The following is an 18,840-nucleotide window of genomic DNA, read 5'->3' as shown; positions in this document are numbered from 1 at the left end:
AGAGGTCTGTCCGTAATAAAGAGATGCTCTGCTTTTTTGACACCTCATTCCAAAAAGCAAGTCCTGCAGACTCTAGTTTTGTCTTATCTTGATGATTGTCCAGTCGTGTGGTCGAGTGCTGCAAGAAAAGACGTAGTTAAGCTGCAGCTGGCCCAGAACAGAGCGGCACATCTTGCTCTTCATTGTAATCAGAGGGCTGATATAAGAGTTAAGGAGAGACTGACTGCATCTCTTCTTTTTATAAGAAACGGTGTTGAAAATCCCAAATTGTTTGCAGCCTCACGGCACGCCTCTCGGCACGCCTCACGGCACGCCTCACGGCACAACTTACACAAAGCTCTGACACACACACTTAACCCACCAGACATGCCACCAGGGGTCTTTTCATAGTCCCCAAAATCAGACAAAATACAGTATTAGATAAAGCCCTTATTGCATGGTAGTCCGTTCCATCTCATATTGCTCAAATGAACAGCAAACCTGGTTTCAAAAAACATAAAGCAACACCTCACGGCACAACGCCTCTCCACTATTTGACCTAGATAGTTGGTGTGTATGTATTGCTATTGATATGTAGGCTATGTGTGCCTTTTTTGTGCTTTTTATATTGAGGTAGGTCTGTCCTTTAGCTGTTTTCATCTATTAATGTTTTGTATTATGTCACGTTTAATGTGGACCCCAGAAAGAGTAGCTGCTGCTTTTGCAACAGCTGAATGGGGATCTTAATAAAATATCACGATACCAAATACCAGCTTGGCACACCTGTATTTGGGCAGTTTATCCCGTTCATTCTTCTATGCAGATCCTCTCAAGCTTGGTCAGGTTGGATGGGGAGCGTCGATGCACAGCAATATTTACGTCTCTCCAGAGATGTATGATCGGTTTCAAGTCCGGGCTCTGGCTGGGCGACTAAAGGACATTCAAAGACTTGCCCGAAGCCAATCCTGTGTTGTCTTGGCTGTGCGCTTAGGGTCGTTGTCCTGTTGGAAGGTGAACCTTCGCCCCAGTCCGAGGTCCTGAGCACTCTGGAGCAGGTTTTCATCAATGATCTCTCTGTACTTTGCTCCGTTCATCTTTCCCTTGATCCTGATTAGTCTCCCAGTCCCTGCCGCGGAAAAACATCCCCACACCATGATGCTGCCACCACCATAGGGGTGGTGCCAGGTTTCCTCCAGATGTGACACTTGGCATTCAATCTTGGTCTCATCAGACCAGAGAATCTTGTTTCTCATGGTCTGAGTCCTTTAGGTGCCTTTTGGCAAACTCAAAGCAGGCTGTCATTTGCCTTCTACTGAGGAGTGGCTTCCGTCTGGCCACTCTACCATAAAGGCCTGATTGGTGGAGTGCAGCAGAGATTTGGCCGGGCGTCCAGCTCTAGTAAGAGTCTTGGTGGTTCCAAACTTCTTTCATTTAGGAATGATGGAGGCCACTGTGTTCTTGGGGACCTTCAATGATTCAGACATTTTTTGGTACCCTTCCCCAGATCTGTGCCTCGACACAATCCTGTCTCGGAGCTCTACGGAAAATTCCTTCGACCTCAATGCTTGGTTTTCGCTAGACACGTGTGTGCGTGTGACACGTGTGCCTTTCCAAACCATGTCCAATCAACTGAATTTACCACAGGTGGGGGATCTCAAGGATGATCAATGGAAACAGGATGCACCTGAGCTCAATTTCGAGTCTCATAGCAAAGGGGCTGAATACTTGTGTAAATAAGGTATTTCTGTTTTTTATTTGTAAAACATTTGCAAAATTTTCTAAACATCTGTTTTCACTTTGTCATTATGGGGTATTGTGTGTAGATTGAGGATTTTTTATTTATTTAATCCATTTTAGAATAAGGTTGTAACGTAACAAAAGGTGGAAAAAGTAAAGGGGTCTCAATACTTTCCGAATGCACTGTAGAGAATAAAAAAATACTGATAATTTAAGAGGTAGTGTAAATGTGCTCATAATTTAAACTCAAAGGGTAGTCCTACAGATTCCCATCTTTCAATGAGAAACTTGATTTTAATTAGATCAATTAGGGGTGTTGGAACTGTTGCCAAATTGACGACATTAACATATATTGCTAATGTGAGAGTAGTGTGACTCCCCTAGCGGGTCTCAAACCCAGACAACCAGCACCAAAGCTGAATGCCCTAACCACTGCCCCAATAATGGATATCCCTAAGGTGTGTGCTGATTCGGCCAGTGTAGTTAGGCCCTGTCCAGAAGCAAACCCCTTCTCCCTAGAGGTGTAGATTGGAAACAACTGCACAGGTGTAAGCAAAAGGGTGAATGCAAATCTCAGCTCTGTTAAAAGTGCACTCAAGAAAAACTTTTATTGATCATAGTGATTCAGGAGTAACATTAAAACAGAGTTATATGCCCCACCAACATCAGACAACAATTCACCACTTTCCTGAAGAAAAAAAAACATGACACTTGACTTTTCCCCATGCCGATTTTCTTTATCCGGTCGTGCCAAGACTGCAGTAAACAGCAAAGAAACAACCAACCAATTCTTACCGAATACAGCCGTAGTGGAGTGATTTAAAAAAAAATATATATATTAATACCTTTGGGTACAACGTGTGCTATTTGGGGATGTTGTAACAACTCAAGAAACCTCAAAGTTAAGATGTCTGTTTAGAGCACAAACAGGCGTGAAAAGTACAGTAGCAGTCAAAAGTTTGGACACACCTAGGTTTTTCCTTATTTTTTTACTATTTTCTACATTGTAGGATAATAGTGAAGACATCAAAACTATGAAAGAACACATTTGGAATAATGTAGTAACAAAAAAAAGTGAAAAATGTATTTCATATTTGAGATTCTTCAAAGTAGCCACCCTTTGCCTTGACAGCTTAGCACACTCTTGGCTTTCTCTCAACTAGCTTCATGAGGTAGTCACCTGGAATGCATTTCAATTAACAGGTGTGCCTTGTTAAAAGTGAATTTGTGGAATTTCTTTCCTTCTTAATGCATTTGAGCCAATCAGTTGTGTTGTGACAAGGTAGGGTGGTATACAGAAGATAACCCTATTGGTAAAATACTAAGTCCCATATTGGCAAGAACAGCTCAAATAAGCAAAGAGAAACAACAGGTCATCATTACTTTAAGACAAGGTCAGTCAATTCTGAAAATTTCATGAACTTTGAATGTTTCTTCAAGTGCAATCGCAAAAACCATCAAGCGCTATGATGAAACTGGAACTCATAAGGACCGCCACAGGAAAAGAAGACCCAGAGTTACCTCTGCTACAGAGGATAAGTTAATTATTTACCAGCCTCATAAATTGCAGCCCAAATAAATTCAGAGACTGCATGAATCAGGCCTTCATGGTCAACTTGCTGCAAAGAAACCACTACTAAAAGGACACAAATAAGAAGAGAACAAGATCAAAATATGCCTGTGTAAAAGCAGCCTTAGATTTTAATAAATAAATAAGATTACAAGGAAAGGGGGACCTGATAATAGATCAGCCCTCATACTCTGAGACACTTTATGAATATGGGCCCTGATAAACTGGGTCATGTTTTTATACATTTTACCTGACTCTGGCTTAATCTGCACTCAGATTGAACAACCGATGAGCAATGCATTTGTCACAACAGTTATGCCAAGGCATACCAATGTTTGAGAGGTGTGATCACATTTGGGTACAACATGCGATGTGATGCGAATACCATTGTTACCAACAAAGACGAGACAGCCTACAGGGGGGAGGTAAGGGCCCTGGGAGTGTGGTGGCAGGAAAATAACCTCTCACTCAACATCAACAAAACAAATGAGCTGATAGTGGACTTCAGGAAACAGCAGTGGGAGAATCCCCCTATCCACATCGACGGGACCACAGTGGAGAAGGTAGAAAGTTCCTCGGCGTACAGATCACTGACAAACTAAAGAGGTCCACCCACACAGACAGTGTGGTAAAGGCGGCGCAACAGTGCCTCTTCAACCTCAGGAGGCTGAAGAAATTTGGCTTGGCACTTAAATCCCTCACAAACTTTTACAGATGCACAATTGAGAGCATCCTGTCGTCTGTATCACCGCCTGGTACGGCTGGTACCGCCCGCAACCACAGGGCTCTCCAGAGGGTGGTTCGGTCTGCCCAACGCATCACCGGGGGCAAACTACCTGCCCTCCAGGACACCTACAGCACCCGATGTAGCAGGAAGGGCAACAAAAAGATCATCAAGGACAACAACCACCCGAGCCACTGCCTGTTCACCCCGCTATCATCCAGAAGGTGAGGTCAGTACAGGTGCATCAAAGCTGGGACCAAGAGACTGAAAAACAGCTTCTCTCTCAAGGCCATCAGACTGTTAAATAGCCATCACTAGCACAGAGGCTGCTGCCCTATATACATAGACTTGAAATCACTGTCCACTTTAATAATGGAACACTAACTACTTTATTAATGTTTACATATTTTGCATTACTCATCTCATATGTACAGTTGAAGTCGGAAGTTTACATACACCTTAGCCAAATACATTTGAACTCAGTTTTTCACAATTCCTGACATTTAATCCTAGTAAAAATTCAATTTTAGGTCATTTAGGATAATCACTTTATTTTAAGCATGTAAAATGTCAGAATAATAGTAGAGAGAATGATTTATTTCAGCTTTTATTTATTTCATCACATTCCCAGTGGGTCAGAAGTTTACATACACTCAATTAGTAATTGGTAGCATTGCCTTTAAATTGTTTAACTTCTGTAACAATTCCAATGGTGGAATGAAAGAGTCAGGTGCAGAGAGCAGGGTAATCTCAATCAAGTGGATATTTATTTCTCCCAGAAATAATCACATAAACGGCGACGCCACACAAACAATGGGCGCGTCAAAATACTGTCCAATAAAAGTAGGACTGAAATCCACTATAAGAAAACACCACCAACACAAACAGAAAAACAAGCCCGCACAAAAGTCGGCGGGCCAACTGGGTTTAAATAACCCCCTACCCTAAACACAAAACAGGTGATACAAATTAGACAAACTCAAAAGAAAACAGAAAAGGGGATCGGTGGCAGCTAGTAGACCGGAGACGACGACCGCCGAGCGCCGCCCGAACGGGAAGAGGCACCATCCTCGGCGGGATTCGTAACAACTTCGATCAAATGTTTCAGGTAGCCACAAGCTTCCCACAATAAGTTGGGTGAATTTTGGCCCATTCCTCCTGACAGAGCTGGTGCAACTGAGTCAGGTTTGCAGGCCTCCTTGCTCGCACATGCTTTTTCAGTTCTGCCCACAAATTTTCTATAGGATTGAGGTCAGGGCTTTGTGATGGCCACTCCAATACCTTGACTTTGTTGTCCTTAAGCCATTTTGCCACAACTTTGGAAGTATGCTTAGGGTCATTGTCCATTTGGAAGACCCATTTGCGACCAAGCTTTAACTTCCTGACTGATGTCTTGAGATGTTGCTTCAATATATCCACACCATTTTCTTCACTCATGATGCCATCTTTTTTGTGAAGTGCACCAGTCCCTCCTGCAGCAAAGCACCCCCACAAAATGATGCTGCCACCCCCGTACTTCACGGTTGGGATGGTGAACTTCGGCTTGCAAGCCTCCCCCTTTTTCCTCAAAACATAACGATGGTCATTATGGCCAAACAGTTCTATTTTTGTTTCATCAGACCAGTGGACATTTCTCCAAAAAGTAAAATCTTTGTTCCCATGTGCCGTTGCAAACCGTAGTCTGGCTTTTTTTTTAATGGCGGTTTTGGAGCAGTAGAGGGTATAACATCTTGTTGTACTTCTCTGCTATTCAAATCTGGACTCCGAACCGAATGATCTCCTACCAATCAAAAGTTACAGCTGTTTGTTCTGAGCTTAGAGTGACAAAAAGTAGCTAGTTAAAGTCAGTTAACAGCTCTCATGTCTCATCATTGAGCATCCCAAATGGAGCCATTGCTATGGATACGCAGACACAGAGGAGCATGTGACAGCGCAGGCAAAATGTATGAGGAAGGTTAAGGGTGATTGAATTTAGAACAATTGTGAACACCAAGAAAGTAGCTACAAGGATCGTGCCCAGTGCTCTAAATAACTCTGTCCGTAAAGATATGGGCTGCTCTGATTGGATAGCGCAAAATTGTCTATGTTCACTCGCTTCAAATTTCACCCGATCACTTCATCACACTTCTTTCAGTTCACACACAACAACTGTAGTTTAGACACTGGACACAAACAAAAACTACTGACCACAACTACTGACGACAACAACACAACTACTGACCACAACTACCGAACACAACTACTGACCACACCTATTTACCAAAACCACTGACCACAACTACTTACCACAACCACACAACTACTGACCACAACTGACCCCACACATTTCTTAATTTGTATATAAACATCATTATGATGTGGAGGTCCTAGGCTGGTGTGGTTGCACATTGTGAGGTCTGTTGGACGTACTGCTAAATTCTCTAAAACGAATTTGGAGGCGGCTTATGGTACAGAAATTAACATTAAATTATCTGGCAATAGCGCAGGTGGACATTCCTGCAGTCAGCATGCCAATTACATGCTCCCTCAAAACATACAGTGGGGAGAACAAGTATTTGATACACTGCTGATTTTTCAGGTTTTCTTACTTACAAAGCATGTAGAGGTCTGTAATTTTTTATCATAGGTACACTTCAACTGTGAGAGACGGAATCTAAAACAGAAATCCAGAAAATCACATTGTATGATTTTTAAGTAATTCATTTGCATTTTATTACATGACATAAGTATTTGATCACCTACCAACCAGTAAGAATTCCGGCTCTCACAGACCTGTTCGTTTTTCTTTAAGAAGCCCTCCTGTTCTCCACTCATTACCTGTATTAACTGCACCTGTTTGAACTCGTTACCTGTATAAAAGACACCTGTCCACACACTCAATCAAACAGACTCCAACCTCTCCACAATGTCCAAGACCAGAGAGCTGTGTAAGGACATCAGGGATAAAATTGTAGACCTGCACACGGCTGGGATGGGCTACAGGACAATAGGCAAGCAGCTTGGTGAGAAGGCAACAACTGTTGGCGCAATTATTAGAAAATGGAAGAAGTTCAAGATGACGGTCAATCACCTTCGGTCTGGGGCTCCATGCAAGATCTCACCTTGTGGGGCATCAATGATCATGAGGAAGGTGAGGGATCAGCCCAGAACTACACGGCAGGACCTGGTCAATGACCTGAAGAGAGCTGGGACCACAGTCTCAAAGAAAACCATTAGTAACACACTACGCCGTCATGGATTAAATCCTGCAGCGCACGCAAGGTCCCCCTGCTCAAGCCAGCGCATGTCCAGGCCCGTCTGAAGTTTGCCAATGACCATCTGGATGATCCAGAGGAGGAATGGGAGAAGGTCATGTGGTCTGATGAGACAAAAATAGAGCTTTTTAGTCTAAACTCCACTCGCCGTGTTTGGAGGAAGAAGAAGGATGAGTACAACCCCAAGAACACCATCCCAACCGTGAAGCATGGAGGTGGAAACATCCTTCTTTGGGGATGCTTTTCTGCAAAGGGGACATGACAACTGCACCGTATTGAGGGGAGGATGGATGGGGCCATGTATCGCGAGATCTTGGCCAACAACCTCCTTCCCTCAGTAAGAGCATTGAAGATGGGTCGTGGCTGGGTCTTCCAGCATGACAACGACCCGAAACACACAGCCAGGGCAACTAAGGATTGGCTCCGTAAGAAGCATCTCAAGGTCCTGGAGTGGCCTAGCCAGTCTCCAGCCCTGAACCAAATAGAAAATCTTTGGAGGGAGCTGAAAGTCTGTATTGCCCAGCGACAGCCCCGAAATCTGAAGGATCTGGAGAAGGTCTGTATGGAGGAGTGGGCCAAAATCCCTGCTGCAGTGTGTGCAAACCTGGTCAAGAACTACAGGAAACGTATGATCTCTGTAATTGCAAACAAAGGTTTCTGTACCAAATATTAAGTTCTGCTTTTCTGATGTATCAAATACTTATGTCATGCAATAAAATGCAAATTAATTACTTAAAAATCATACAATGTGATTTTCTGGATTTTTTTTAGATTCCGTCTCTCACAGTTGAAGTGTACCTATGATAAAAATTACAGACCTCTACATGCTTTGTAAGTAGGAAAACCTGAAAAATCGGCAGTGTATCAAATACTTGTTCTCCCCACTGTATGTGGCATTGTGTTGTGTGACATTTTATTGCACCTGTGTAATGATCATGCTGTTTAATCAGCTTCTTGATATGCCACACCTGTCAGGTGGATGTATTCTCTTGGCAAAGGAGAAATGCTTACAAACAGGGATTGAAACAAATTTGTGCAAAACATTTGAGAGAAATATGTTTTTTGTGAGTATTGAAAATGTCAGTGTATGTTGCCCTAAAGTTTTCTACAACCTCTACGCAGACACAATATTTTTGTAATCACCATCTATCTTAAAACATTTTATATAGAGAAAAAATGCCATTTAAACCATGCTGACTGGTTTCATCAGGTACTCTCGCTTCCTTCTCTTTGTCTTTCCACTCCTTTTGTCTTTGGATGTTAACGCTTAATTTGTCATTGGATAAGGGTCCCACCCACGCCAACGTCTTGTAGCAGGAAGTCAGAAGCATTGATCAGACATCCCTCATACGAGCCTGACCTATATAAAATCCAGAAAAGGCCTGCAGACCTGTCTCTAGTGTGTTGCAATGTTGTTTTTCCTCACAAATCCGCTCCGGCAATCAACATACTTTTTTACAACCTGAAAATTGTGTTGCTTGGTTCTGATCTATAGGTTATATAGGCCTATTTGGCATTAATAACCAAATATAATCTCAGTGACTATTATAAGTATAGCCTGCTGTCGCCAACTAGTTAGCCATGTGTTTTTTTTTCTCTGGACCTAAACATGATGCTGTTCTATTTTTAGCTGAGATGGAAATGAATACACAAGCAGCATATCAAACTAGGATAATGTTTTAGGTTACACCAGCAAGTATAAGAATAATAAGGGCATATTTTTGCCAAGCTGATTATTTCACAAGGAGATGTGGGAAGATAGCTGAATATGTTTTTAGCCAGGCTGCCAACTAGCTACTGTTCCTTGCTTTCACAAAATGAAAAGACAAATAAAAACCTTTGCTATCACCCCCTTGTGAATGGGAGTGGGACTGGCGAGGATATCATGTTTCCAAAAGGTGTCCATGCAAGGTTGGTGGAATTGTATTCAAAATGATTCACAGCTGTAATGGCTGCCAAAGGTGCTTCCACCATGCATTAATAACTCTGGGGTATGAAGACATTAGCAATCATTACATCCTCATTTTGCACTCAGTAATTTTTACAATTCTCAATATTTTCTTTCACTTTGAAAATGTGGAGTAGGTTGTGTAGATTGATAGGAAAAAAATAAAATGTAATCCCTTATTAGATGTGAAGACTGCAAGGGGTTTGTAGCGACTTTATAGAGAGAGAGCAGGAGGGACGGATGAGGTGGAGGAAGAACAGAACTGAATGCAAGGATCTGAGGGTTGGAGGTATGAAACTGAGCCCAACCCAGAGATGAAAACGAGGACCACATAAATGTTATTTTTTCTGAAATCATAACATTCATAGTTCCGATTTACTGTAGCTTAGTCGAAATGTCTACTGATCCTTCATGTCAAAATGCTAAATGTCACAGCCCTTAGTCATCTTTAAAAATGCCATTTGTAATGATGTCATGACCTTGGTGAGAGGCCAAGAGCCTGTTTAAGACGTTAATTGGCTCATGGAGACATGTACACATAGAATACAAATACAGCCAAACACACATGGACTCACACATACAGTACACATACACACACAGCCGTGTCCTCATGCACACACACACACTCACCAGAACTGCATTTAAGACACAGGAAAAAAAAACTTACAAAACAATTTAAAAAGTCCCAAAATGTATGTACCAATCACAGATCGCCCATTTAAACATAGAGTCAACGCTGCTGTAGGGATGGCATACCAGTTGAGGTATATCAAATATTTTTCGATGTACTCAAACGTACGTTATTAACACGTTTTAACCACTCTTATAAAAAATGTAGACTATCAGATACTCAGGTCTGATTTCACTATTATTGAAACAGAACCCAGATGGTAAATATAAAGATCCAGTCCACCTAAAAAACTGGAGACCGCTTACATTTCAGTGTTGTGATACCAAAATCTTAGCAAAATGCATTGCGCATAGAATTGAAAAAGTATTGTTTATCCTAATCAGACAGGTTTTTAAAAATAAAACAAGTACCGGAAACAATAGAACACTCTGGGAAACCAGGCCTGGTATTCATAGCTGACTTTGAAAAGGCCTTTGAAAGTACGACTGGAATTTATATATAAATGCCCCCCCTTGGGTTGTGCCGTGGCGGAGATCTTTGTGGGCTATACTCTGCCTTGTCTCAGGATGGTAAGTTGGTGGTTGAAGATATCCCTCTAGTGGGGTGGGGGCTGTGCTTTGGCAAAGTGGGTGGGGTTATATCCTTCCTGTTTGACCCTGTCCGGGGGTATCATCGGATGGGGCCGCAGTGTCTCCTGACCCCTCCTGTCTCAGCCTCCAGTATTTATGCTGCAGTAGTTTATGTGTCGGGGGGCGAGGGTCAGTTTGTTATATCTGGAGTACTTCTCCTGTCTTATCCGGTGTCCTGTGTGAATTTAAGTATGCTCTCTCTAATTCTCTCTTTCTCTCTTTCTTTCTCTCTCTCGGAGGACCTGAGCCCTAGGACCATGCCTCAGGACGACCTGGCATGATGACTACTTGCTGTCCCCAGTCCACCTGGCCGTGCTGCTGCTCCTGTTCCAACTGTTCTGCCTGCGGCTATGGAACCCTGACCTGTTCACCGGACGTGCTACCTGTCCCAGACCTGCTGTTTTCAACTCTCTAGAGACCGCAGGAGCGGTAGAGATACTCTTAATGAAAAGCTATGAAAATTGCTCTTCACATTGACACATTGCTCTTGCAACACTGCACCGGATGAGAGATTAAAAACCTCTTAAGGATTGGACCCTTTTTTTCAATTTTCGCCTAAAATGACATACCCAAATCTAACTGCCTGTAGCTCAGGACCTGAAGCAAAGATATGCATATTCTTGATACCATTTGAAAGGAAACACTTTGAAGTTTGTGGAAATGTGAAATTAATGTAGGAGAAATTAAAACACAGCAAGGGGTTTAAACTGTAGAACCGAGTTCCTACATTTGAATATAGAAATTAATTTTATCAAACAAAACTATGCTACATTTTATCTCTGGGACCCTCAGAATGACAAATCAGAGCACGATTACTGAATGTAAGTACATTATTTACGTTCAGAGGTGAATGTATCAAACCAGTTGCCATGAAAGTGTTTTGTTGTTGTGCACTCTCCTCAAACAACAGCATGGCATTTTTTCACTGTAAATTGTACAGTGCAGTTAGATTAACAAGAATTGAAGCTTTCTGGCCATATAATACCTGTCTATGTCCTGGGAAATGTTCTTGTTACTTAAAACGTCATGCTAATCACATTAGCTCAACCGTCCCACGGGGACACACCGAACCCGTAGAGGTTAAAAAGTGGTAATTTCTTCAGCAGCAATAGCCTCCAGAATATCTGTATAGCTGTGCATAGCACTGCCTTGGCACCCAATAATTGTAAAAAAAAAGAAAAAAGGTACCCATTTTTCTCCCCAATTCCTTGGTATCCAATTGGTAGTTACAGTCTTGTCTCATTGCTGCAACTCCCTTACGGACTCAGGAGAGGCGAAGGTCGAGAGCCGTGCTTCCTCCAAAACACAACCCAACCAAGCAATACACCGGGCGACCGTGTCAGCGTGCACTGCGCCCAGCCCGCCACAGGAGTCGCTAGTGCGCGATGGGACAAGGACATCCCTGCCGGCCAAACCCTCCCCTAACCCGGACGACGCTGGGCCAATTGTGCGCCGGCCCGAGACAGAGCCTGGACTTGAACCCAGAATCTCTAGTGGCACATTTAGAACTGCGATGCAGGGCCTTAGACCACTGCACCACTCGGGAGGCTGGCACCCAAGAATAAACAGCTCTAGGGTGAAATTTCCCCTAGGTACAGATCTAGGGTCAGCTTCCCCTCCCCTAATCCTAAACTTAACCATTTGTGGGGGAAATGCTAAATTTATCCAAGATCACTGCTATGGGGCATTTTCACCCTACACCGAATAAACGACTAAGGGGTTGTTGTTGTTTGCATGTCTATATGCATACACAGATGTGACATGTTGGTGTTTCTGTGGTCTATTACTGATATTTCAACCATCCCTGGTCTTATTCTGTGAATGGTAAATACGAAAAAGTTCTACACAGGCTGAAAGAAGCCTTTCCATGAAAGCAAACAAAGAAAATGCAATGTAAACTATCAAATTCTATCATTCTGATAGCTCGGCTGCAGCACTAAAACGTGTAGGCATAAAAATAACAGTGCCACCAATTTCTAAAATGTGATGTGAGAAAGCAGAAGAATCTGTGCACTCTCGGACAGTGATGAGAGTTAATCTTTAAAAAATGTACATTGACATTTTACAAACCACATGATCACAAAAGTATTAAAATAAGGAGTTTGAATATTGTGTTGAGTTGTGTCATGTGCATTCTATTATACAGTATGTGCCTTAGCAAGGATAGTAGCTAACCACACAGGTAAACTAACAAGGCCTTATGATCAAAAAGCTAAGAAATCTCAATGCAAGTCTCCCAAATCTAGACTTCCCACACACAATCCTTTTTTGTAATCACCATCTATCTTAATACATTTTATAAAGAGAAAAAATGGCAGTTAAACAATGCTGACTGTTTTATTCAAAGGACAAAAAAATGATGGATTCATCAGGTACTCACGCTCCCTTCTCTTTGCCTATCCGCTACTTTCCTTGTCTTTGGATATTAACGCTTCCTTTGCTCCCGAGTGTCGCAGCGGTCTATGGCACTGCATCTCAGTGTTAGAGGCGTCACTACAAACCCTGGTTTGATTCCAGACTGTATCACAACTGGCCGTGATTGGGAGTCCCATAGGGTGGCGCAAAATTAGCCCAGCTTCGTCCGGGTTAGGGTTTGGTCGGGGAAGGCCATCATTGTAAATAATAATTTGTTCTTAACTGACTTGCCTAGTTAAATAAAGTGTTGGGTTCTGAGAATATGAAATATACTTATTCATTGAGGGTGGGAGGGGAATGTTTAACATTTACATTCAGTCCGGATATGTTAGTGGTAATTATCAGGTGTCCTATTGAAATATTGAGTGCTAGGGTCTAGAGGGTCTGCACCAGACGTTAATGGTTATCTGTAGGAGGAATGTATATGATCAGTGCAATTAAGCTTGGAATGTACTGAGTGTAGGGAAAACAATCACGTGGCAGGCACTGATAAGGGGAGAGAGCCGTGGATTAGTGATGAAGGGGGCCGAGGTCACGTAAAGGGAGAAGGAACAGTTTATTGCCCGCTTCACTTAATGTCCTGCCTAGCAACAGAGATGTAGTGTTAAGAGAGATGGAGATTCCACCACAAATTGGGGTATATATATATACACCACCACTGGTGGAACCATGTCTTGGTCTGTTCAGCTGTTCGATCCTTTGGGGTGAATAAACTTGGTTTAAGCTTTCATATTGTCTGTCGAGTTCTTACTCTGACATTTAGAGCCTAACAAAATGTTAAATACAATAAAATAAAAATGTGTCATTGGATAAGGGTCCCTCCTCCCCAGGCCACTCAGCAGCCTGAACTACTTCTTGTAGCAGGAAGTCAGAAGCATTGCGTAGACATCCCTGATATGAACCTGACCTATATATAATCCAGCACAAGCCTGCAGACCTGTCTCTAGCTCTCTTTTTGCCTGTCTGAACACGAAGAGCACTGCTTACGCCGCATCACCATGGCATTGAATGGCACTGGATACAATCAATAAATTGACCAATCAGTCGCTCTGCCAAGTGCCAACCAATCAAAGCACCAGTAAATCAGGCATCTATGTAAATTCCCCATCGACAAGGGGAGATAGTCAAAGAGCTCTGAAGGAATGAACAGTTGTGGGTAACCAAAATTTGTTGGATGACTGGTAGATCTTAATGATGCTAGAGGTTGAATACCTTTATTTGATAGGTGCCTGCTTGAAATTATTTCACTTGGAATAGATTATGTATAGATTATAGATTATCCATTGTAAGAAAATATCTGGTTGCTGCAATATTGAAAAGTGCTCTAATCAATGTTGTTTTTGAAGAGGATTCCACTTCACGGTCATCAAAAGTAAGTAACAGCAACAGGAATGGAGTCCATTGCTTTATTGACAGGTTAAATGGACACACTTCAAATTGCTGTTCGGTTTCCAGAGATTGCAATTGACTCCACCCTCTCTGGTCAACCTCTTCACCAAAATCTGGGTGGTATACACTAGGAACAAAATAGAAGCAACCTACCAGAACTTGTCCATAAGAAAGGCTTGCTTTTCCGTTAGAAACCGGTTGGCTACGGTCTACACTTATGAATACAGCCCTGAAACCTGTCCCAGTCCAATAAAAACAGAAGACATCTACATTGGCATCCCACCTGTTCTTTTATATTTAAAATAATTGGATTGGTGTAAGCATGGACTGGACAGTTTCTACCATATTTCTTACACCAGTCTACCTTTAAATCAATGAAGGGAAGTGAACAAGTGCACACTTTGGGAGAAAGGACAGGTTATTGGGATGCAGGTCTAGGATCTAGAAAATATATTTTCTTAGACAAGTACTATTTGCATATGCTGATTTTTCAGATAGTAAGTAATACACATGCATTTTCTTTTGTTGACTTCCCTTTACAATATTTTTGGGATCTAATTTCCTACACTGTAAAAGTCCATGATTACATATTTTTGTGCATGTATGATTTCTTCCTAACTTTCAGCTAAGAATGCTGTGTCATATTATGGGATCATTTTCTGCTTGCAAAGAGAATGAATACTGACATTGCAGTAATTTCTAATATACATAGGAGGAAAACTGACAAACCTCCAAATTCAATTATATGCGGCCATGAATAAATCCTAATTCACAGCACTTCAAAATGGATGCACCTAATACAAATAATGGCACACTTGATATATTTGAACATGGCATCTATGCCATTTACAGAAAATTGTTTGTCAGTCGCCTTGTCTAAAATGAATTAGTAAAGCATTCTTGGTAAGATTAACAGCTTTGATTTTGAATAATCAACCAGAAAATGAGAGACTAATACAACTATGAAAATTGAAGGTTTTTGCTTTTGTTGTCATAGGAGACTTATGAGTAATTAAGTATCGCTTCAAATCAATCATATCTACCATTAAATTTCAAGTCCACCACACCTGCAAAATGTCAAACTTTTTTTTCATAAACCTGCCAATGACTCACACCTCAGTTGAAGTTGGAAGTTTACATACACTTAGGTTGGAGTCATTAAAACTCGTTTTTCAACCAATCCACAAATTTCTGGTTAACAAATTATACAGTGGGGCAAAAAAGTATTTAGTCAGCCACCAATTGTGGAAGTTCTCCCACTTAAAAAGATGAGGCCTGTAATTTTCATCATAGGTACACTTCAAATATGACAGACAAAATGAGAAAAAGAAATCCATAAAATCACATTGTAGGACTTTTTATGAATTTATTTGCAAATTATGGTGGAAAATAAGTATTTGGTCACCTACAAACAAGCAAGATTTCTGGCTCTCACAGACCTGTAACTTCTTCTTTAAGAGGCTCCTCTGTCCTCCACTCGTTACCTGTATTAATGGCACCTGTTTGAACTTGTTATCAGTATAAAAGACACCTGTCCACAACCTCAAACAGTCACACTCCAAACTCCACTATGGCCAAGACCAAAGAGCTGTCAAAGGACACCAGAAACAAAATTGTAGACCTGCACCAGGCTGGGAAGACTGAATCTGCAATAGGTAAGCAGCTTTGTTTGAAGTAATCAACTGTGGGAGCAATTATTAGGAAATGGAAGACATACAAGACCACTGATAATCTCCCTCGATCTGGGGCTCCACGCAAGATCTCCCCCCGTGGGGTCAAAATGATCACAAGAACGGTGAGCAAAAATCCCAGAACCACACGGGGGGACCTAGTGAATGACCTGCAGAGAGCTGGGACCAAAGTAACAAAGCCTACCATCAGTAACACACTACGCCGCCAGGGACTCAAATCCTGCAGTGCCAGACGTGTCCCTCTGCTTAAGCCAGTACATGTCCAGGCCCGTCTGAAGTTTGCTAGAGAGCATTTGGATGATCCAGAAGAAGATTGGGAGAATGTCATATGGTCAGATGAAACCAAAATAGAACTTTTTGGTAAAAACTCAACTCGTCGTGTTTGGAGGACAAAGATTGCTGAGTTGCATCCAAAGAACACCATACCTACTGTGAAGCATGGGGGTGGAAACATCATGCTTTGGGGCTGTTTTTCTGCAAAGGGACCAGGACGACTGATGGGGCCATGTATCGTGAGATTTTGAGTGAAAACCTCCTTCAATCAGCAAGGGCATTGAAGATGAAACGTGGCTGGGTCTTTCAGCATGACAATGATCCCAAACACACCGCCCGGGCAACGAAGGAGTGGCTTCGTAAGAAGCATTTCAAGGTCCTGGAGTGGCCTAGCCAGTCTCCAGATCTCAACCCCATAGAAAATCTTTGGAGGGAATTGAAAGTCCATGTTGCCCAGCAACAGCCCCAAAACATCACTGCTCTAGAGGAGATCTGCATGGAGGAATGGGCCAAAATACCAGCAACAGTGTGTGAAAACCTTGTGAAGACTTACAGAAAACGTTTGACCTCTGTCATTGCAAACAAAGGGTATATAACAAAGTATTGAGATAAACTTTTGTTATTGACCAAATACTTATTTTCCACCATAATTTGCAAATAAATTCATAAAAAATCCTACAATGTGATTTTCTGGATTTTTTTTTCTCATTTTGTCTGTCATAGTTGAAGTGTACCTATGATGAAAATTACAGGCCTCTCTCATCTTTTTAAGTGGGAGAACTTGCACAATTGGTGGCTGACTAAATACTTTTTTGCCCCACTGTACTTTCGGTAAGTTGGTTAGGCCCTCTAATTTGTGCATGACACAAATAATTTTTCCAACAATTGTTTAAAGACAGATTATTTCACTTATAATTCACTGTATCACAATTCCAGTGGGTCAGGAGTTTACATACACTAAGTTGACTGTAACTTTAAACAGCCTGAAAAATTCCCAAAAAATTGATGTCATGGCTTTAGAAGCTTCTGCTAGGCTAATTCACATCATTTGAGTCAATTGGAGGTGTACCTGTGGATGTACTTCAAGGCCTACCTTCAAACTCAGTGCCTCTTTGCTTGACATCGGAAGATCTAAAGAAATCAGCTAAGACCTCAGAAAAACATTTGTAGACCTCCACAAGTCTGGTTCATCCTTGGGAGCAACTTCCAAACGCCTGAAGGTACCACGTTTATCTGTACAAACAATAGTTCACAAGTATAAACACCATGGTACCACGCAGCCGTCATACCGCTCAGGAAGGAGACGCGTTCTGTCTCCCAGAGAAAAGTGCAAATTGAAGCAACATCTCAAGACATCAATCAGGAAGTTAAAGCTTGGTCGCAAATGGGTCTTCCAAATGGACAATGACCCCAAGAATATTTCCAAAGTTGTTGCAAAATGGCTTAAGGACAACAAAGTCAAGGTTTTGGAGTGGCCATCACAAAGCCCTGACCTCAATCCTATAGAAAATGTGTGGGCAGAACTGAAAAAGCGTGTGCGAGCAAGGAGGCCTACAAACCTGACTCAGTTTCACCAGCTCTGTCAGGAGGAATGGGCCAAAATTCACCCAACTTATTATGGGAAGCTTGTGGAAGGTTACCCGAAACATTTGACACTAGTTAAACAATATAAAGGCAATCCTACCAAATACTAATTGCGTGTATGTAAACTTCTGACCCACTGGGAATGTGATGAAAGAAATAAAAGCTGAAATAAATAATTCTCTACTATTATTCTGACATTTCACATTCTTAAAATAAAGTGGTGATCCTAACTGACCTAAAACAGGGAATTGTTACTCTGATTAAATGTCAGGAATTGTGAAAAACTGAGTTCAAATGTATATGTAAACTTCCGACTTCAACTGTATTTAAAATTCAAGTTAGTCAAATCTTATTATAAATATGTTTATGAATCAAATAGATGAATCTATTAAATCAGTGTTCCTGTGCCCAAAGACCCAACAAACAGTACATTTTTGCAAAACACAAGACATTTTCCAAAGTATTTACATTTATTTGAGAAGATAGAACCACAAGGTGAATACAGTACAATTTTGTGTCAACCTGGTGCCAAACATTTGAGGCACTTAGCGTAAAAACATTTTACTTTTATTCTCAGGTAAAAAGACCCGGCAACTATTCTGACAGGGATATTAAAACTGAAAACAAAATAATGTAATTTTTTTCCTAAGAAAGGAGAATTTCATAAAACAAAGAGAATTATTATTTCTTTGTCAAATGAAGAGGTATTGGAAAGAGAACAATGTTGTCAAGCGTAATTTGTCAAATGAATTGTACAGATGCTTCAGAAAAGAACTCCCTCTACTATAACACAAGAAATCTATTGGACATTGGAAATCACAGTTGTTCAATTAGCATATGAAAAGAAATACAAATGAAATGAGTAGCAGTGTGTCAATGCAGACTGGTGGTTGCTGTTTAAACTGTGGTCTAGTCTTATTTGTGGTCTAGTGTAGTCCTGTTATACCAGTCTTTCATGAAGCCATATAATATAATATTTTGTAGGCCTATTCATTTTCAACTAGTCTTTCAATTTA

Source organism: Salvelinus namaycush, chromosome 4 (assembly GCF_016432855.1).
Source record: "Salvelinus namaycush isolate Seneca chromosome 4, SaNama_1.0, whole genome shotgun sequence".
Taxonomy (NCBI): Eukaryota; Metazoa; Chordata; class Actinopteri; order Salmoniformes; family Salmonidae; genus Salvelinus; species Salvelinus namaycush.
Note: the sequence above shows the minus strand (reverse complement) of the source record.